At 44.7% G+C, this 22,683-nt stretch overlaps 1 protein-coding gene across 1 annotated transcript in view; it reads right to left on the bottom strand.

The window, feature by feature from the left end:
• PRSS12 (serine protease 12) overlaps nucleotides 1-22,683 on the bottom strand; it is a 474,415-nt gene that overhangs the window by 183,937 nt on the left and 267,795 nt on the right. The gene's annotated exons all lie outside the window — the stretch shown is intronic.

Here is a 22,683-nt window from a genome sequence, read left to right as displayed (position 1 = left end):
CTAACCAATTTCTGCCCAATGTCTTTTTTAGGCCGAAGCCTGTTTGCTTACAACCTCTTGTGGGTATTCTGAAAGCTTCCCTGGGAATGCATTTCACCCATTACTTACTATTGGCTTTGTGGTTTGTACGCAAATGTCCTTGCTTTCTATTTGCTAACTTTATTTGTTATAGGCTGTCCAGTTGGGGTTTGTCCCTCCCGTGAGCATACCTTGTTTACTGCATCCTTCCAAGTATTCATTTACTATCAACAGCCCTTTAAACCTTGTTCTTATCTTTTCACATTTGCTGTGCATTCAAAGACAGAAGTCAAACGTCAGGCTCTTTATTCAGAGGGAGTATGGTTTTTACTTTTCTTTTGCTGACTTCTAAGTGAGAGAATCTATGTGACAATCATCCTGCTGAGTACCCATGTGAAAGGACAGGCTGCAGGATGTTATTTTTTCTAACACACAACAAAAATGAACTGCATGTATTTTAGAATCCATCAGAATTAGGAAGGTAGAAATGAAGCACATTTTTTATAATACTGAAATGTTGTGGAAACAAATATTTTAATATGATCAAGGCACATCAATACACCAGGTGATGAGATTCCCACACATTATCGTTTGTTTGTAGTAAAACGGCACGTCTGTGCAAATGTAATGGTCATTTCAATTGAAAATGTGTTATCTGTAATGGCACTGCGTTACCACATCATGCTTACTTCACACTCCACCACGCTACTTTATTTTACTTCACTCTACAAAACTCTACATCACTCTACTCTACAACACTCTACTGCACTCTATGCCCTTCCACTCTATGCCATGCCAATCAATTTCAAGACACTCCACTCTAAGACACTCTATGACACTGCACACCGTTTCCCTCCATGCACTCTACACCCCACCACTCCACACCATTTACCCCACTCCACTCCACCCTCCTCCACTCTGCCAATCTACCCCAATCTACCTAATCTATCCAACTCCACTTCAGTCTACCCATTCCATTCCAATCTACCTCACACCAATCTACCCCACTTCAATCTACCACACTCCACTCCAATCTACCAAATTCCCATCTACGCCACCCCAATCTACGCCACCCCAATCTACCCGACCCCTATCAACCCCACCCCACTCTACCCCAATCTACTCTACCCTACTTCAAACTTCCCCTCTCTAAACTACTCCATTTCAATCAATTCCAATCTACCCTATTCTAATCCACCCAATTGATCTCACTCCAGTCTATCCCGCTCCACTCCACTCCAATATACTCCACTCCAACCTATCCCATCCAACTCATTCCACTCCTTCCCAATCTACCCCAATATATCTCAATTTACTCTGCCTGCCCCAATCTACCTCAATCTACCCCACTCCTATATACGCCAGCCCAATCCACCCCACTCCACTAAAATCTACCCTACTCCACTCCAATCTATCCCAATCCACCCCACTCAAATCTAATCCACCCTGCTCCAACCCACCCTGCTCCAATCCACCCTGCTCCAATCCACCCAGCTCAAAACTACCCCCACTCCAATCCAACCCACTCCACTCCAATCTACTCTATTCCAATCTACCCCACTCCACCTCAATCTACCCACTCCACCTCACTGAATCCACCCCATTCTAATCCACCCACTCCACTCCAGTTGACCCCACTCCAATCCAATCTACCCTGCTCCATTCCAATCTACCCCATTATACCACTCCACTCTACCCCAATCTACTTTGATCCACCCTACTCCTATCCACCCCATCCCAATCTATCCCACTCCACTGCAATCTACCCCACTCAACTCCAATCTACCCCTCCTCTCCAATCTACCCCACTCCACTTCACCCCACTCCAATCTATCCCACTCCACTACAATCTACCCCACTTTAATCTACCCACTCCACTCTACCCCAATCTACCCCACTCAAGTCCAATCTTTCCCACCCGCCCCTTCCCAGTCTACCCCACTCAACCCCATTTCAATATACCCCACCACACTTCACTCCACTCCAATCTACCTCAGTCTTCCCCACTACAGTCTACCAAATTCTACTCCACTGTACCCCAATCTATACCACTCCACTGTAGCCTAATCTACCCCACTCCACACTACTCCAATCTACCCTATTGTGCCCCACTCTAATCTACCGTAATCTGCCCCCACCCTACTCCACACCATGCCACTAACTTTTAGCCATGCTGAACAGTAGCCACATTGGTGTACAACATGGCTAAATCACATTGCCAAAGTCATAGGCGAGACCTATTGGCTTTGCGAATGCTTGTTGAGAATGGTGGCATCTCGGGGTAGATGGAGAGTTACAGGGAGAAAGGAGAGAAACAGAGTGATACGGGGAGAAAAGTGTGTGAGGGAATTTGTGTGCAAAACTACGACTCTTGAATTTGAAAATCATTTGGGTACAGGAACAGCAGCATTTTACAAGGTGAGTGAGGTATGTAAAAAATAGGAAACATAGGTACATATGAGTTTTCTATAATCTTAATGTATACCAATGCTTTCTTTAGCTCAAGTTTCATAGCCATTTTGTTGCCCGGTGCCCTTTACATAATTTTCTGAAGGTGATACAGAGAAAGCGTGATCAGCACATAAAAAACACAGGTGAAGGTCATAGCAAAAGGGTTGAAGGTAGCATTGAGTGAAAATTAGGCTTAGGTTAAGGTACAATTCAGTTTACTGACTGAATCATTCTTTCAAAAGGGCTGCCTTAGAGCGCATGGGTTGAGAAACTGATCCGGTCTTCTGTTATGGCTCAACACAATAGCTAACAATAGACACCTTAGACTCTTAATAACAGCTACTGAGAATAGGTGTCTTCAGCCTTTTCTGGAAATTTGGACAGGGTCTTCCTCTCTCCTGTATGCCACTGCGTTGGTGTTCCAAAACCTGGCCTCAAAGACCCCCAGGAGCTTCGACTATTTCAAACATCAGGGGCCATATTACATATAACCCCCTGGGGTGCAACGGACATGTGTGGCCACTTAATGCACCTTTGGGTCTCTATGATATTACAGAAAGGGCTGCAGGTGCTTTTAGGGGCCCTTCTGTAATACTAATAGTGTTGGCGCACATGTAGCGCCAGCACTATCATGAGAGGGTGTTACATCATTTGCATGGGGTTGGGCCCCGTGCAAATGAGGGAAACACTTTGCCTCTGCACCTGCGATGTATGACCACCCGGGTGCAGAGGTAAACATTCCCTTAGAAAGTCCACTGACTGTGCACCTCAAAAGTGTGCACCGTCATTGCGCCCCCACAAGGGCAGGCCTCTTCATCGGTGGCAGGGGGGCCCACGAATCCCCCACACACCCCACTGCTGTTGGGTGCAGTGACTCACTGTGCCCACCTGCAGGGAGATACACGGAGCGGCTCTGAAGCAGATGCTCCGTATGTCACTAAATGCACTGCCCCAGGGGCAGTCCAACTTCGTGACTGCCCTAGGGGCAGAGCATTTATTGTAATATGGTGCAATGTGCATGTTTGGGCCTGGTGCATCTGCTTAGAGGTGCGCCGTTGTGCAAACAAGGGCAGTGAATCTTCTATGTAATACAGGCCCTAATGGCATGATGCCTGAAACTTGAACTGTATGCTCCTTAAAAAGGCAATACCTTTAGCCAAGACTGTCTTACAGACTTTTGTGATGACATTAACATGCATTTGCGCTGTAGCTGATATCCAATGAAAATGCACTATGTCCTGTGAAGCATGCTCCCATGGCCTGTATTTAGGAATTGCCCAAAAACACATTTCTGCAAATCTATTGAGTTGTGTTAATGCTTATGATGGATAGCATAACCAATTCCCCAACATTAGTCTTGAAGAGATGTTGCCTCAGTGTTAAGAAAGACAATACACCATGCCCAGATGCAAGTACAATTGATTGTTTTTACCACCTATGTGATTGAAGCCATCACATATGCTGGGTTCTTGACCATAAGGGTAGTAAGTGAGGCAGAATCAAAGGAGATAAGACTGTTGAAGGGAACCACTCACAGCCTTACTGCATCCTTTAGTATGACCTTGATCTTTGAACTGTTGCAAGCTGGGGATGTAAGCTTGAATTGCGACTGTTAAGAAACACGTGATTCTAATGAGCATCTGTGAAATTGCTCCACATGATATTATCCATCACATTACTGATAATAGAAAGTTGTGAAATGATTGAGGGTATGAGGTTGAATATTCAAGCCAAGGCCACTGGTTGCAATAGGATGCACATGGTAGCATCAAATCATCATGTTTGAGAACTAAGCTGTGGTATGGAATCAAATTCTTACCCATGATGGTAAGAGCACCAACAGGTCCAAAAGCAAGCAAAGAAAACAGTTTTAGAAGTAAAGCATAGCCAAAATAAGGATGAAGTGAGCCCCTCATACCTTTAGGACGAGGTGACACTTTACCGATGCATTAACAACAGCTGCACCCCTGCAGCTACCACTCAATATTACCATCACATCAATACCATCCATCTCCTCCATGAGGACTAGTCTAGCTTCAGATCACGCTGCAGCAGAAACAAATACCGTAGACATTGTAGATGATGCCCTCTTGACCATAGCTGAAGATGACTGACCCCTTCCTTCTGATATGGCGAGACCTCTCAGCTGGCTTTGCCACCATCGCCATCTCACAACCATCCATACCCTGAAGTCTTTCATGGGATTTACTAACAATGCCCTTCAATGTTTCCTTCCTTTCCGACCAACACCACATCATTCACATGGGCAGCTCCAGAAGATTCCTATCACCTGCAAGGTTCCCGAGGGTTTCATACTGTCCTGTGTCATTTTCACCCTCCCCATAGTGCCCTTTGGGGCTATACTCACAGATTACAGCATCATAATTCATTAATATGCTGACGATACACAACTCTACTGCAAGGTCTCCTCCACTCTAGTCAACCAATGACTCAAACACTTCACCTCATCCAGACTTGAATGTCCAGCCCCTGCAAGCTCAACCACACCAGGACAGAATTCCTGTTACTTGCCAAAACCAACAAGTATAAAATAGTATAAACCTGACTCAGTGGCATGAACTTGATGGCTTTGAACCCAAACTCTCGCTCAATGCCTAGTCACTTGGATTCACCATGGACAACAATCTCATCCAAAAGGAATACATTGCCAAGAAAACAAAGACAGTCTAGTAACTGGTTTCTCTACTAAAGAAACTAAAATTGTTCCTTCCAGAAAGCTACTTCACAACTGCTGTTCAAGCCTCCTAATTTGACAGCTGAATGGTAGAAATTCCCTACTCCATGCCCCCATAGACTACACCCTGGCACCCCTTAAGGACATCTTACAAACCACAGAATGTCCTTACCAGGGCCTGAAAATATGATCACATCACCACATCTTGGAACTCTAGTGGTTCCTTGTCAAAGTGCACCCTCTTGTAAACCAGATGTATCATTTACAAAGACATTACGACCGGTACCCCAGCCTGCCTGGATGACAAGCTCACCATTCATTGTCCTGGCGGCTCCTGGCATATCCGCCGCTAATACTCCCTCAGAAAGGAGACAAAGTAGTGTAAAAAAAAACACAAAAAAACTAACAGGCATTTTCCATTGATGCACAAAGAGTCTGGAACAACATTCCCATACCTATCCGGCTTATCCCAATCCCGCTCCAAATTAGGCCAGACTGTCCTTTATCTGGATAGAACCGACGGACGACTAAACAGCATAAGGTCTTTGAAACAGTAAGGGTTTAGGGAGGAACTTAATAAGGATATTGAAGGGACACATTCAAGAATGTTGGAATACAGCCTCTTACTACATAGGATTGTTTTTGAGGGGAAACAGCATTTATAACGCTGTCATTGCATCGCGCTACCATTACAACGTGGTCGTTACAACGACCGCGTTGTTAGTAAGTGATGCAATTACATAGCAAGTCATTACAACGACTTGCACTGGGGGGCTCAAGTATTGGAAATAAATTCCAACACCTTCCCTACTGTTGCGCAAACTGGAGTAGGAATAGTAATTAATACTATTCCTAAGTCCAGCGCGCCCCCTAGTGCAAGTCGTTGTAATTACTTGCGATGTAAATGCATCACATACTAACAACGCGGTCGTTGTAATAGTATGCAATGTTATAGCATGTGTTGTAACATGCTGTATTCGTTTTTGAGGGTGAAAAACCAATATCTAGGAAACAACTGGGATGTGGTACTGCAAGACAATGGAACTCTCCCTAGACTGTATGAGGCAACCTGTTCATTACAATACTCAGTGGCAGAAGCACATAGGCATGTGAAATATAGTACCAAAGGTCTTTAACATGTTTCATAGTAAAAACACCCAATGCTGAACCATAAGACCTGGGGAATGTGATGACAACTTCTTAAGCATAACATGAACAAACCTATACTGTATGGAACAGAAATCAGGGAAGAGCTTTGTAAAGATCGCTGGTTATTCAGTGTAGCTGTAGTCCACATTTGTTTTGTTAACAAGAAGTCCTTTTGTGAAGTTGTAGCATTCCAGAGACTAGTAATGGACATATAAGAGTGTGTGTGGCTAGCGCATGGCATGTTCGCGTAAATTAATGCACATTATGAAGAAACCTTGGTGAGGGAAGGAGTAAAATATATTTTACTCTCATAACTCTTGAACTACCAATCTTTTAAAGTTTTGTGCAGTACACCTCATTGTCCCTCCTGCCCACTTTAACTAAACTTTAACTAATCCCGTTTCAGTGAATTTAAAGGGTGTTTTGATTGTTATTCCAATTACCTAAGGTATAAAATGTTTAACATTTAATGAGGCACGATCCACAATGTGGTGGTGTGAGAGTGGTGAAGGTGGAAAAAGATAGGGTGCCCAGTCATGAGGGTTAATATAATGATGGTGATGTCATTAGAAGGGGAGATATTGGGGAGTGCACTTAAAGACAGTCAGCATACGATGATAACCCTGTGCCCCCAAAACACCTGGCCAAAGTTCCAGGAAATAAACCTCCTCCTGCCCCCAGAAACAACATTCCCCCACAATCCTTAACCAAGGCATGTAGAGGCTTTTCTCATTGCTCAACATCCACCCCAGGTGCCCTGGCTTATAGGTTTATCAATTGCTCAAGCAACAGTGAACATCAACAGCTCCAGAAAGTAATGAAGTGGTTGCATTTAGTAATTGACATTAATAGAGTTACACTAATAAACTTCAATGGTTGCAGACAGATACACACATGCATGAATGGTACCCCAGACATTAATGGAAATCAGCGTCCCTGTTGCAGTAATAAGCATCAATGTCCCCAAGCAGTGATCAGCCTTAATGAGCTCAAGCAGTATCAAGTAATAATATTGGGCCAAGGCAGTGATGAACATCTATATGCCTAGACAGTATGGTACTGGCCCAGGCATTGATAAGCATGAATGGCCCTAGGCACTGATGAGTTTCATTAGCCTCAGGCAGAATTAATTGAATATCAATGAACTTAGGCATTAAAAGTGGAAAAAATAATAAAGGTACTTTTTCGGTCTTGCCTACTGGCAGCTTTACCTGTCAGGCATACCTCATTGTATTGTAATTGCATTTATATAGCGCTTACTACCCCTGATGATGTGTCAAAGCACTTTTTCGGCGAGTAGCACGCTACTCCGGAATACATACAGGATTAGTGTTAAATTAGTATAGTGAAATATGAAAGTAATTTGAGTGGTGGATAGGTTAGTCAGTTATTTGGATTCAGAAGGATAGCGGAGGGATAGAAGAGGGAAAAAAATTTGCATTTATATAGTGCTTGTTACCCCTGATGGGGTGTTGTAGCGCTTTTTTGGCAAGTAGAACGCTGCTCCGGAACCCATAAAGTATTGCGAATACTTCAAGAAAACAGTACATACAAGAACTGGTACAGAAAGACGAGGGCTCCTTCAACCAATGGCTGTCATGTGCTTTTTGTGGTTTACCACTGGCTGTCCATCAGGAAGGTTATATTATCCCATTGCTGTAATCATTAGGTTCTGAGAATTTAAGAAGTAGTCCTCACTCACAATATCTCTCACGCTCCTTGTTGCTCATCACCCGTTTCCCTCACTCCCATTTCACTTCCTGTCACCAAACTCCCTGCTGTGTTTATTTGCACTCCACCTCTTACCTCACATTGTTCCTCCCTTCCCCTCCCCATCATGGTCCCTTCCTGGATCACCTTGCTCTCTGCCTTTCGCATCATCATGCTTCACGTCTCCTAGATCTCCCACATCATCCATCCCCGTATCACTCCACGCGCTGCCTCATGTCTTCCTGGCTCTAGTGACTCCTGGACAGATGTGTGTTGCTGCACCACAGACCTGGTGAGGATAAGGCGAGTGCGGAGGACGCCCTCAACTTGAGCATCAGAGGAAGGGATGCCGCCCCCGGGAACACAGCCCTTGGAGAGTTGGCTGTGAGTAAGGATGTCTGCACACTTCTTAATTTGTGCCAGTGGTCCCTAAAGCAGAGTTCTTCATTCTTAATTTCCCATGATTCACTGTTGAATTCCCCACTGAGTTTTACCTACAGTTAGCTCTCCCTCAATGTTCTGTTTCGATGGCCATTTAGAAGCCAAACAGGATTCAGATTTTAGTCTTTTTTCTATGCCAGTAGATGGTATTTGTGTAGTTTCTCTTTTCTGTCCTTGATCGCTACTAAATCATAGTTCCACCTTTATGTTGCAGGTCTGCAGTGTGAATTCATTTCTACCTACCAGCCCTCCCCAGAATTTGCTTCACAGTATCATTTTCGTTGCTTTTTATCCTTCCGAAGATGTGTTTTCATTTTCTTTGCTGGTTTTAAAAATACTACGAAAATATAACGTTCCATTCTATTACTAACCAGGACTGTCAAAGAATATTAAACATACCAATGCCAATGCTTCTTAAACAAAAAAAAGAGAGATCTACTGTCTCTGAGATTTTCAGAGAAAGGAAACGGTATTAATAAATGTGGCATACTATGAACTATAGCAGATTGGGAAACTCAGTTGTGACTCTCGAATCATAATTTAAAAGTGTGCGAATTTGGCTCTACAATGGGGTTTCCTATTTTTTCAACTAATTTTTAATGTTCGTTAACACTGAAACGGATTAAAAACAAAAAACATATTTTTGTTAATGGTTCATTTTTTCCAGGTCCCTCTGAGGTATGAAATGTTCTTTGGTGTAATTTGACAAATGTCTACGAAATTTCAGCCATTCCTCCCAGTTTCTGATTTCAAATGTTGTGCTAACACGTCAAAAGTAACAAAGTTATCTAGGGTGATCTATAATTAGCATTTGTACTTTATAAATGTGTCGGACAGATTTCTATGTTTGAAACGTTTGCATATTTTAACCAATAATTTGCAAACAATCTGCAGATTATTTTTTTTTTAAATAATCTATTCTGCAATTTCAGTACCCATGGATACCAACAGAATCAGTGGATCCAATCAATCACATTTGAGGTAGGAAAATGTTGTAGCAGCCATTACTACAATGCAAGGAATTTAGACCTATTTGTGTTTCCTGCTTTGCAGATATATAAATGTGCATTCTGAGTTTCCAGTGAAGATGAGGGCTGCCCTCAGAAGTACACTTTCTTCTCTCAAATAAAAAAATATATATTATAACTCGCGCCCCCGCCATACTCCGTATTCTCATCAATAATTTTATAGCAAATATTGCAGTGATATTGTCAATGATGTCATGCAAGATGCCAGTATTCCTAGATCTTAAGGTGACTAGCCTCAATGTTTGAGATCTTAATAACCCCGTAAAATGGACGGCTGTCCTTTCCCTCTTAGAACAGTCAGGCAGTGACATATGCCTTCTTCAGGAGACCCGCCTACTCACCAAAGATACATGTAGAATGCACACACGATGGTTCCTGCACCAGTTTTGGTCCTCAAATCCTACGAAACAGGCAGGTGGAAATTTTAAAGGTGATATCTTATTTAAAGTAGCTGAGGTCAAGGGCCGCTTCCTTGCATACAGGTTTGGGTAGGCACTTTTCAGTTCACTATTGTTAATATTTATGCACCCAACGAGCACCAGGAGGCATTCCTTATGAATGCCCTCGTGCCCGTGCTTTGTTCCTCCAGTGCCGCCATCGTGTTCAGTGGTGACATGAACCTAGTGATGGACTCGTACCTGGCTCGATCAGCCCAACGGTCTGACCAGGCTGGGGCCTTCTCAGCCCAGGGCCTTCACTGGTTGGCTGACTGTGGGTTACACAATATCTGGCAGCAACGCCAACCCACCACAAAGGATTACACATTCTATTCCACAGCAAATAAGACTTATGCCCGCATTGATTATTTCCTGGGAAGCCCAACCATATAGGCCATTGTGTCTGATACCTTATTTCTTCTAGGTCCCTATCTGACCATGCTCCCTTGTCCCTAGTGCAACGCCTTGACTCTCATCAACCCAGACCGTACTGCGGGCCTCTCTGAGACTCTCTTCTCCAATCACCATGGTGGCCTCACTCCTCAAGGTGATCGCCGATTACCCCCACTCCAACGATAATGGGGAAACATCTCTGGCCTCTCTTTGCGAGGCACTGAAATTAGTGGTGAGGGGTAACTCATACCCATATCAGCCTCGTATAACCCCCACTGGAAGGAGAAAAGACAAAGCTTAGAACAGACGGTCTCAGAATCAGATGCAATACATAAACTTACCGGTGCCCTGAGAATGTGGTGAGAATTGGAGAAAGAATGCCTTTCCCTCAAGTGTTTGGATTTTGACAGAGTATGTGATGGTATGCTTGAAACACAAGTTCTATCTAGGAGCAATTGCTGTGGTTGGCTGTTAGCGCATTGCCTTAGGGACAAATTCCACACTGGATCGGTTTTGGTGATCCGTCCAGCCCGTCCAGTGAAGCGCCTACCGACCCACACACAGCATCAGCATTCCAAAACTTTTGTAGCACCCTGAACACCACTTCTGATGGTCCAGTCCAGATGTTGACTCCTCCAGCTATCTTGATTCCATTCCCCTTACCTCACTCCCAGCCCGTGACTCTAAAGATCTGCAGGAATCCATCCAGATTGAGGAGGTAATTTCAGCTATCGCTCACCTCAAAGTAAGGAAATCTCTGGGTCCCCAAGGACTTCTCACCCTAATTTTACAAGGTCTTTTGTGAAGATCTGGCCCCACTACTTTTGCGTCTTTTCAACACCTTTGCTGACACTGGCACCCCTTACAAACTCCATGCTTGAAGCCTCAATATCTGTAATACCGAGGCCAGTTAAAGGCCGTGCTCTCTGCGGATCCAATCTCCCTCCGGAATATCAACGCAAAACTTTTTACTGGTATCTTGGCCCACTGCCTCAACCCCCTAATGCCTGGCTTGGTTTACCCGGCCGAGGCAGGCTTTATTCTCATGTGGCGACAACACCAATAGCATCCTGCATCTTTGGGAAAAAAATTATGGGTCCCAGAAGGAAGCTCTGCTTCTCTCTATCGACACAGAAAAAGCATTTAGTAGAGTCCACAGGTCCTACGTGTTTGAAATCCTTAAACAATTTGGTCTCGGTGATACATTTTGTATATGGGTCCGCTGCATCTATAGTGCTCCCAGAGCTTCCATGACAGTTAATGGGGCTCAATCCAGTACTTTCTAATCCTGCGGGGAACACGTAAGGTCTGTCTCCTCTACCCGCTTCTTTTTGCTCTTTACATGGAGCTCCTAGCCCAGCGGGTATGCACTAACCCCACTATCTCAGGGTTACTCATTGGCGTGTATCATCACCAGTTAAGCCTGTATGCCGACGAAGTGATTCTATCCATTACTAACGTGATGTCTTCTCTCCCCATCCTAGTGACGGAGATTCAGGCTTTTGGTACTGTCTCTGTCTTTGAAGTGAGTATGCACAAGTACCAGATCTTGAACTTTCGGTTACGACTCCCCCAACCCCCTCACTCCCCCCCTCCCCCCTCCACGAGGCACACCTGTGCTTCTGGTTCCCTTTTGACTGGGCAAATGACTCCATACCTTATTTTGGGATTTAGCTTGCATGATCGATGCCTAAATCTTTATCACTCAACTACTCAACTATACTGACCTTGCATGGGGTCTCTACTCATCATCAGGGACTAGCAACGTTTTTAGAGTATGGGACACCCTAGTGACTAAGGCGGGTGTGATCACTTTCCCTCCCCCATGACCCCTATACTATCTAACGCAGACTTTACCCCGGGGTTGCAACAAGTGGGATTCCGCCTATGGCAGGAGGGCAGGTGCAAATGTAGAGGCTGCTTGTTCGGTACCCACGGGATTATCCCCTTTAAAGACTTGAAATCAGACTATGACCTGGAGAAAACAGATCGTCTTCGATACCTCCAGGTGCGCCACTGGGCGTTACAGCCAGCCATTAGGCCACTTGCAGGTATACCTCTTACCCCTTTTGAAAAATGGGTCCTCCTTAAGAAGGATGATAAATGCCTCATTACAGAACTTTATGCCCTCTTGAGTAAAAGGAAGTCATCAACCACATCCTCAGGTCAGGTTAGATGGAGGCGGAACTGGGGAGGAACCTTTACTATAAAGCAAAACACACAGCAAACAACATGGCTAGCACCAAAATGGCGTACAAGATAGTGTCCTATTGCTACCTGACCAGGCTCATCTCTAGGCATGGATTCCGAAACACTCATAAGAATGCTGGAGGGGGTGCGAAGACACTAGCACTTTAATTCAACTCCTTTGCCGCTTTACAGTTTAACCTTTGGCCCCTTAGCATTTCACTATATGCTGACGATATGGTACTATTCACTCTTCACCCCAATACACATTTAAATAGCCTTATAAGGGAATATATCCTCTTCGAGCAATATGAGGGGTTGCAAATTAATTGGGATAAGTCAGTGATCATACCTCTTACGATGGCCACAACCCAGCCGAAATTAGACTACCCCCTAAAATGGCAAACTGACCCAGTTAAATACTTGGGCATATGGATACATAGGGACCCAGAACTAGTAATAAGGGAAAATTATGGCAGGGCGATGACTAAACTTGACGAACAGATAACTAGATGGATACAGATGCCCTTATCGTTAGCAGATAGGATAGCTCTGCAAAACATGATTGTCTTACCCAAATTTTTATATCTGTTTATTAATATTCCTATCTCGTTAACGCAGGCAATGTTCTCTAAACTAAGATCGGCAATGCAGAGGCTAACGTGGGCGGGTAAACAGGCCAGAGTAAGTTGGAACATACTAACGAAAACATGTCACAAGGGTGGTTTCGGGGCACCAGATTTCCAACTATATTTCTATTGTGCACAGGCGCAACATGCTATTTAATGGACACAACCACATGCGTACATTTCACACGTGGCAGTGGAAAAGGATAGTGTACGACCCACTCCACTGATAGCTTTTGTGTCGGACTCGAAGTCTCAAACAAATAAGGACATGATCCAGACTGTGCACTGCACTTCAAGAGCATGGCACATGCTAGGAAGCCGAGCAAATAAACTACCTATTCCCGCCCCATCGTTCCCCGTAGCAAACCATCCGAAATTGTCGGTAACTCAAGAAAAAAAGTTGACATTATTGCTAGAGGACATGAAGCTCTCTACAATGAAGGATGTCTTCCCACATGGTAGATTTATCCAAAGAGGTGACCCGTCATTAAGCATACATAACACACCAATGAAGATGTTTGCCCACTTGCGGCTACAGGTGGCGGTCAGGGAGCTGTACGCCTCCTACCCGGAAGAGCCACAACGCTGCAAGCATTACAGACACTAATAGGTGTTATGCTTTGAATGCGGATTTTTTACACATGGCGTGGGCATGCCCGCAGATACACAAGTACTGGCAAGACATCACAGGAGCTCTCACTGCAATGTTAGTAGAACAGGTACCGAATACTCCGCTAGTGTGTTTACTGGGAATATACAAACTAAAGCCTGCAAAGCGACGAAAATTCCTGGCTGTAGCGCTACTATTAGCAAAACGCCGTGTTACTATTGGATGGGGCAGCAAATGCCCCCCCTAGGTTCAAAGACTGGCTTGTAGACATGTCCTATTGTAGGGAAACATTGGAGGTTTATGCGGAAGAACTAGCGCAAACATCCAGACCTCGTGATTTCTGGGAGCCCCTGAAGCAATACCTTCTGTCTATACAAGGGGACGATTGATATATGATAAGTTGAAGGACCGAAAGATTATGTGACATTTGTGTTGGTGTTTTTTTCATAATGAACAGAGAGAAAAGAGATGGAAAATGTCCCCATGAGTCCCGTTATGGACATTACGGGAAAATGTTGTGTTGCAAGCTCCGAAATTTTGGGGGGATGTCAGGGCCCAGTGATGTGATGACACATTTAACTATCATCCCTATGTTCCCAACAAGGAACTTACTGATGTACATTGTTGTATAAATATGCTGTGCTTTGTACTTTGTGAACTGCTAGCTCTATTGTACATGTGATTTGGGAAAATGTTGACCAGACGAAATAAACAAATAAAAAAAACAAAAAACTTTAGCTTGTCCCCGATGAAGCCACACAGACTCCTATATTTATAACCTGCCCCCAAGCGTCATAATTCTAGACTATTTAGCATAATTTCCGAAAGGATTTTGGGAGATGGGGGGCTGTTTTGTTGGGTTTTTTCATGTGTTTATATTATTCCGCCCGTCAACGCCAGGGTTGTAGGCACACAGCTGTGTCCAACAAGACACATACATTCGCTTTAACCTACGCTGCTGGCCCCCTGGGTTGTAGGCGAGTATCTGTGTATGTTAATGACTTGCTGTGGCCTTAATAAAAGGAATTGATCAATATAATAAGTTTTGTTGCAGTGTCCAAGTTTTTCTTAGTGTCTTTTCTCAGTTTGCATGTAAGGCATAGGCAGACACACAATTCTATCTCCAAAGGTCATCTTTCAGAGGTCATGTCACTTGCTGTTATTTTTACTGACAAACCCAGATGGGATGGTGCCAAGTACCCCTTTCCATCTCTAAAACCAGGGCATGCCGGCACCATCATCGCTGAGCCAAACTGATGGGTGCCAGTATCAAAGGAAAAGCAATGCAATATGATTGAGACTGAACCATCCTCACAAAGAGATGGGTGAGGTCATCATATAAATCTTTGCATGAGTCAGTCCCATGACATAGTGAGAAGCCCAACTGGCAGATGTCAGAAATCCAGCTGCTGAACAGATGACCACACAGCTGAAAAAGCAAACAAACGCCTTAAAAATTATGGAAGACACTAGATTTCCCAAGCGCATGAATACACCAAAGGCTACAATAATAGGGCGCATCTGTGGCATGTTAAGAAGCTAGACTCACAGGAAAGAGACATCCAGGATCCCATGCACAGGCAACCGCAGACTTTTTATACTGGCAAACAGCAAAAGGTTGCTTCGTATGTCGATTATGCAGTGTGTCTTGCCCGCCTTATTTAGATTGTACGCATTTGAATAGAAGGTAGGAAGAGCAGACAGAACACCCTACAATTTTTGGTGGATGTCTCGTATCCATCGAATTCTAAGTCAATCCCTATATTTCCTAAACCAGAGGCAGCTCTATAAATCAAGTTTCTCCACATTTATTTTTCATTTATCAAAGTTTGTTATGGGTGAACTGTTTTTTTCAGTACTCCCTGGAAAACATTTGAAATTTGAGACGATGATGACTGCTGTACTTGAACACTTAGCTGGACAGAAATCAAATTATTTTATAATATGGTCTGCAAATACTCAGGTTACAGTGAGTCAGGGGGCCGGACATTAACTGATCACTACAAAAATAATTAATGGTTTTTTTACCCATATGGTAGAAGCCTGGAACAGACGCGCCTACTGTGCAATTGCACATTATTATGACTCCGCTGGAGGAGTCGGGAAAGATGATCTCTGCCTAGGAATGGATTTAGCTTTAGTGGACATGATGGCCACTCAGATTACATCTAGTGCTGTGGAGGCTGCGGCGACCCAGATGGTCTGTGTCTGTGCAGGCAGCAGGCAGGGTCTAAATTCCTGTTATTCTTGGGCCTGAGAGGAGAGCTACTAGTGAGCCAACTGCAGCAATTCCAAGAGCTTATTGGCCGTGGAGATCCCAGAAGAAAAATATATCATTTATGGTAGAATGAAAAACCCTGGAAACATGGATATGGAAAACCATCAACATCTGTACAGCTTCACGGGGAAAAAGACTTGGTGAGCAGCGGAAGAAGGGCTTAGAGGCATAGCGTTTCAGTGTGTAACGCCAACTTTTGTGGTCCGGGAGGTGAGACCTTGAAACAACCGCCATCTGCTGAGCAATGGAATGACACCTAGTCACTCCTACGCAGTGCTGAAGACGAAATGAACGCGAGCCGGAGAACAATAAAGCATAGCTTGGGTTGTAGCTGTGTCAAGAAGCAGTTTCATGATACTCTCTATTGCACTTGATGCTGTAAAAGGATTAGGCACCTGGTGTTCCGCGGAGCCTTGAAGCGCCCTCTTCTCACATGTAAGTGATCCCAGTTGGCTGGTATCCTTGTAGGGTTCAGACAGGGAGCAGACCCTCGGACTGGGTTTCGATGGGGCCCGACAGAATGAGTCCCCTGGGAGCGCTAATTCATGGTGCTGCATACCTCATTTGAGCACCATGACATGACCCTTTCGTGGGTCTGTGATATTACACTTCTGTTTTTAATGGAAACAAGCATTGGCAAACGTTTCCTCAAGCAAGCCCTGTTTTTTTGTTAACTATTATTTTCTAATAGCTGTCACCAACATTTCCAAGGCCAAACTCACTTTAGTAACAATATAACTCCCAGTGCATATATTAACCTGCACAGAGCATCACCCAAGAGATACAGTGGTGGTTGAGTATGCAATCCCTGCAATAAAGACGCACTCCAGACAAGTGCTCGTGGAGGAGAAGGTTGCCATGGGCACGGGCTGGCCTTTCTAGCCATCCCACGACCAGCTCATTAGTTGACACCCACCTTGGAAGAAAGCCAGTTACACATTGGCACCCCCCGCCATCATGGTTAGCTTCCACAGCCCATTGGTATACACCTCCGCATGCTGCCTCTGCAGCCAATGGTCTGTCCACCTAGACCTGACATGTCCCAAGCACTGGTAATACCATATCTTACTCCAATGTTGAGCCTCCACATGTTACTTCTATCCCTTTTATCCCCTTTCAAATACTGACGCCAAGTGAAATGAATACTATTAAAATCTTCTAACAAGCTTTACATTCTGATACCATGTTTGAATTTGCCTCTGTATTTACCGTATGTGAAGAATGTGTTTTAACCATTTCCTTTCTTCCTTCCCCTTCATGATATTGGCATCATATGATACGATTATCTCGGAATTTTCTTTGTCCTACATCGCCAACATTCAATGTCATCCTCTGTGAGCGCTGCCTCTTTTACGCTGCCCCTGCAGTTTCATTCAGAATGTGTTGTTGTGTTCTGGCACCGGTTCTTTGAAAACTTCAAATATATATATTTTTTATAGTACCTCAGCGTATTTGGAGTATATTCCGGTGACGTTTGAGACTTATTCATTTTAGTATAATCAAGAAAAGCGTGACAGTGCAAACCTTATATAACAAAATCAAAGGTATTCTTACGTTTATACCTCAATAACCTGAAACTTGGCTGCACGGTATTGCTCAAACTGGCAGACATATCACGCTTACTATTGTCACATGAATCACAAAATGGCGTGCAGGTTTAGGAAACTTCCATCAAATTACGGCGAATTGGAAAATGTGGTTCGACATGAAATGACAGCAATCTGTAACATCCAGTGTAGACAGAATACATATACATATTTACAAACTCAAATAAATAAAAGAAAGCAAAATCAAAAAGATTTATGGTGTTGTATGTATGTATTGCTGGCATGTTTTTAAACAAGAGGGCTGTGATGGCCAAAATATAGAGGGGCTTATTTACAAGAAAGTGTCTCAGCGCAGCACCGCAGGCAGCATTTTCAAAGCACAGAGATATGTCATATTTACAACAATAGGACGCATCCCTGTGCGTTCCCCTGCGCTGGCGCACAATCGGCTGCCAAGCGCCACACAGGCACTCTTGTGCCATGGTGCAAGGGTTCCTGTGTTGCGGGGAGATAGTTTCTGTGCAGGAAAGGGTACCTTCCTGCACAAAAACAATAACAAAAAAAAAGAGGTGATTTCCTCTTCCTATGTGTGCAGCAGAATGCAGCAACCAGAGAAAGAGGAAAAAAAGAAGAGAAATGTAAACATTTCTCCTCGTTGTGCCTCACTACGCCACCCCTCAGAAGGCGTAGCCTTCTGACGCATTTCCAGGTTTACAAATTCTCGTAAATCTGGAAATGCGGCAGTATACATGGGTGTTGCATGGGAACACCCACAGTAACAACCATGTCATGCCCCTTTTTACGCAAAGTGTTGCGTGAGAAGGGGGCAAAGTGTTGCATGAGAAGGGGCCATATTTACAAGGACAGGAAAAGCCACGCAGGGTGGTTTTACATGACGTGTCCTTGTAAATATGGGGCAGGAGGTTGCGCCAGCGGTGCGTCACAAAACGTGAAGCACCGGTGGCACAAGGGGCTTGTAAATAACCCCCAAAGTGCATTGCCTAAATGGACCCTCTGGAAGTGTTCTCTATAAGCATGTCTATTGCACAGTGCATTGGGCTGAAGGTAACTTGCAGCAGGGAGAGTATATCATTGTTAGATTGGTCACAGTGAGAGTGCATGTCTATTGACTGCAGTACAAGCGTTTGATTGGCAGCTGAGTTTGCCATTGTAGATTGTTCAAACAGAGGCAATTCAGATTTTAGATGAAAAGAGAGATGTGAAGAGAATATCCAAATACCTTTGGATCTTCTAATAAGTAACATTGAGACATAGTGCCACCACTCCATGGACCAGGAAGTCAATGAAAGATTGAATCATTATCTTTGGGGGTCTCCAGAATTCAAGAACTCCGGATCTGAAAGGTCTAGAAGCGTGAGTCAGTTGTGAGAGGGACCTGGAGAGTAATGATGCCTCTTAGGAGTTGCCCTCCGCACCTTCAGAGGTGGAAAGCCCTGTCTGGGAAACATGGACATCTGAGCACTTGGGTCAGCGAGTGCCATTGGTTAGTGCTCAGCTGGAGATTCTGGTCTCCAACATCACTCTAAGGAACTTAGTGGCATTTGACCCTTAGGTGACATAATTTCCAAAGGAAACAGTAAAGTAAGCGTGCTGGCATGCTGTGCCACCAGTGACACCCTTAGTAGTAGGCCTATACCATCACCTATCATACAAATGCAAACACTGTTTTTCTTGATGCTTAAACTGATGCTCTAAAAAATAGTCTACGCCTTATATTTGATACATGGTCTACCCAGTGGGCAGAATCATTCACAAGTATGCTTTTTGGTTGCTTTGGTTTCTGTAGCATTGTTCTCCTTCTACACACCTACAGATGATTAGTTGGCCTGGCGGTATGCTTCCTAAAGCCCTTATGAGAAGACACAGCCCAGAGCTAAGAATATTCACATCCTACTACAATGTGTATCTAGCATCGCATCCTTATATCTCTACTGCAGTGTGTAACTAGCATCATACCCTTTCAAAACACACTTGCGAATTGTTGCACTTAAAGATATAGCATCCAATCCTGACGATGGTCTTCAAGGAAAAGGTTTGTTTTAAAGCTGAAAAAGTGTTCGCTGTATGTAGTAATTAATATTTTACCTTCATAAAGCATCAATGAACAGCCAGCTGAAAACAGACCTGACCTTTGAAGTCTTAAACTTGTTCACAACTACCATTGTTGGAAAGGACCTCTTTTTTTACGACTCCCCTCCCCCTCCAAGTTTTAGGACAGATGCTGCTGGATATTCGACTGTAGTGCACTGGGCCCTGCTGTCCAGGCTCCAGTGCATGTTTTCTGACCCCCAAAGTACATGTACAAATGGCTAATCCCTGATTGGCTTACTTTAATGTATGTATAAGCTCCTAGTATATGATACAAGAGGAACCCAAGGCTAGTAAGTTACATGTTACTAGCGGACTGCAGCACTTCATTGTGCCAGCATTACAGTGACAAGGGAAAACGTGACTCTAGGCCTGCCACTGCAGCCAAATTGGGCATCTTTAAATTGCCAACTCAACATGGCGAAACAAACCATTTTTAAATTCTTCCTTTTTAATATCAATAAGCCACCCCTAGGGAAGGCCTAGCTAGCCCACCAGGCAGGGTGCTTAGTATTAAAAAGAAGAGCATGTCCCTTTTGTGCTTAACATGCCCTGACAGTGAAAACTCGAAATTGCAGTTTTCACTCTAGCAGAGCCGATGGTCCTATTGGCTAACATGGAGTTTCACTAGCCACTGTGCTAAGTGCTAAATTCCATATGGGACCAGCTAAGATATTACTCCAATGTATCACATTAAACCAGACTCATTGCTGAGATTGGATTTAAGGTAACTTTTAATAGAAAGGTGACTTTGGAAAGTCACCACTTTGTGGCTCAAAGCTTTCGTAGCCTTTCCTGTTTATCTGTCCCACGAGACAATATGCTGCCCCCTGCCAGGAAGTGTGAACTACTCACAGAAACAGGGAACAAAGGGAATTGCTGAAGGAGGAGGTGTGATGTCCTACAGCTGGATGACTACTGTATGGTAGCCACAGATGGCCCAGCTTCCCAGATGCTACCGCCTAGGTGAAGCAAACGGCAACCACACCTTCACCAGACCTCTACTTTGTGTAAGCAGACAATCTGGCATCTCCTCCAGAGAGGGAAAACCAGTTGCAAAACTGGTTTCCCAAGAGAAGTGGCTGATTATGCTGGGCACACCCAACGGTGTGCCCACGGCTGTTCGGAGGGGAAGAAAGCTTGAGGCTCCTTTGATTCGGGTACAACCCCCAAGGAAGTGATAAAAAGTCAGAAGGGTAGTCTCATAGAAATTATTGCCTCATTGACTAATGAGTCCTAACCTCCCACAAATGAGAAGATGGCATAAAAGTGACACCCCAGGCCCACAGTCCTCGGAGCACTACTGGAGTGGATGATGATAGAAGGACTGCCCTGCTGGTCCCTGAACCCAGCAAAGTGAGACTGCACTAAAGACTGGACTGCACCTGCTGCATCCAAGGGACCTGCAAAGAGGACTGTGTATGTTGAGCCCGATAATGGAAAAGAGCTCCATTTGTGCCTGGATGGAAAAAAGTGACTCCAAGGGCTAGGTGGCTAGCCTCCTGTTAAGCTTCAGGGCCACCAAAAGCTAAAGGAACCTGCACTGGTTAAACGCCCAGCTGATGAAGTACCTGTTGGGTGACCAAGTCTGGACATTCCAGAGGTTCCCGTTATGCCAGTGGGACCCAAAGCGGAAGTGGAATCCTGTCCCCCAAATAAAAGGATTTGCTTATCTCTAAGCAACCGCTGAACTTGCTGTAACCGGGCGGACAGTTGACCAGTGGCAACTAGACCTGCACTGGGGTCTCCTACTGCAACGTGGGCATCAAGCCCTGAGGTCAAAGACTACCCCTGAAGTTCGTGGATGCCAGGGTGGCCGCAGGAAAACTTACTTAATTTCTTCAGCATTCCTTCAGCATCTTCAGCATCTCATCATGCTTCATCCCCAGCTTCAGGACCATTCTTGATTGTATCACTCTAACAAGGAAAAAGACACTGAGGACCATAAGACTGCTGACTACAACAGGCAAACTGTCACCCTGGACCTAAGTAGTACCTGCGGCTAGCCCATCCCACTGTCTCTAGTCCAAGAAGACTAACAGGCATTTTAGCCCATTGGCTACTATTATCTTGCAATGATGTATTGCATCCAAGAGCTTAAAGTATTTTACGTAAATTTCAGAAATCCTACCTCCAGTTCCCCTCGATTTTTGTCGTGTTGGTGTTTAAAATAAGATAAAAAATACACTCCATGTTTAGGTCTCGCCTGTGTTGCAGCGCATGCGCTGCTTCGCCTTGGCGAGAACTATTGTCATTGCTTTTCTGTCCGGCTTCTCTGGAAGCGGGGTTGGTGTCCACCCTGTCGGCATTAGGCCCCACCCACCCTGACTACATATTTTGCGAGCCTTGCTCGGGCTTTTTAGAAGCATTCTCTGCGTTTGTTGGTGTCCACCCTGTTCATTAGGCCCTGCCCACCTTGCTTGCACGCAGCACCGCAGGCACGGGTTGCCGTCAAGCACAATCCCGAGTGGAGCTACGTCGACCTCTCCTCGTTCTCTCTCGCCTTTTAAAGGCTGTGTCCTGCTGGCGGAGGCGACGCTCAGGGGTGAGCTCAGCTGCTGCTTGTGTTTACCGCCCCCTCTATCCTTCACGTCCCTCTCTCTTCCCATACCACATGTGAGGTGTTGGAAGGGCGCATGCCAGGTACGCTTTCACAGCTCCGGTCTGTGCAGCGTGTGAGGAAAGTATGCATTGGAACTGCCAAGGCAGTACACGGTGAAAAGGGTTGGGATTTTTATGTGAAACGGTGCGTGTATGTGTATGCTGTGCTCACCAATGACGCATGAATGGTATCAGTAACATACCGTAAGAGAGGCAAGCAGAACTGGGTCTATAAGTTTCTAAAACTGGAAAGTGAGGGTGCGTGACTGTGTAGCTTTCCTCTGCCTGTACTGTACTCATTGTGGGTGTGCACGGCCTCTATTAAATTTCAAGCGTGGCAATGGGGAGCTTGGAATCAGGTGCTGGCATGCAGTATCGGGTGCTAGCTCTGAGGTTAGTG

The sequence above is a fragment of the Triturus cristatus genome, chromosome 2_1 (genome assembly GCF_964204655.1).
Source record: "Triturus cristatus chromosome 2_1, aTriCri1.1, whole genome shotgun sequence".
Taxonomy (NCBI): domain Eukaryota; kingdom Metazoa; phylum Chordata; class Amphibia; order Caudata; family Salamandridae; genus Triturus; species Triturus cristatus.
The sequence above is the reverse complement of the archived record's forward strand: the minus strand, read 5'-3'. Positions and strand labels throughout refer to the sequence as shown.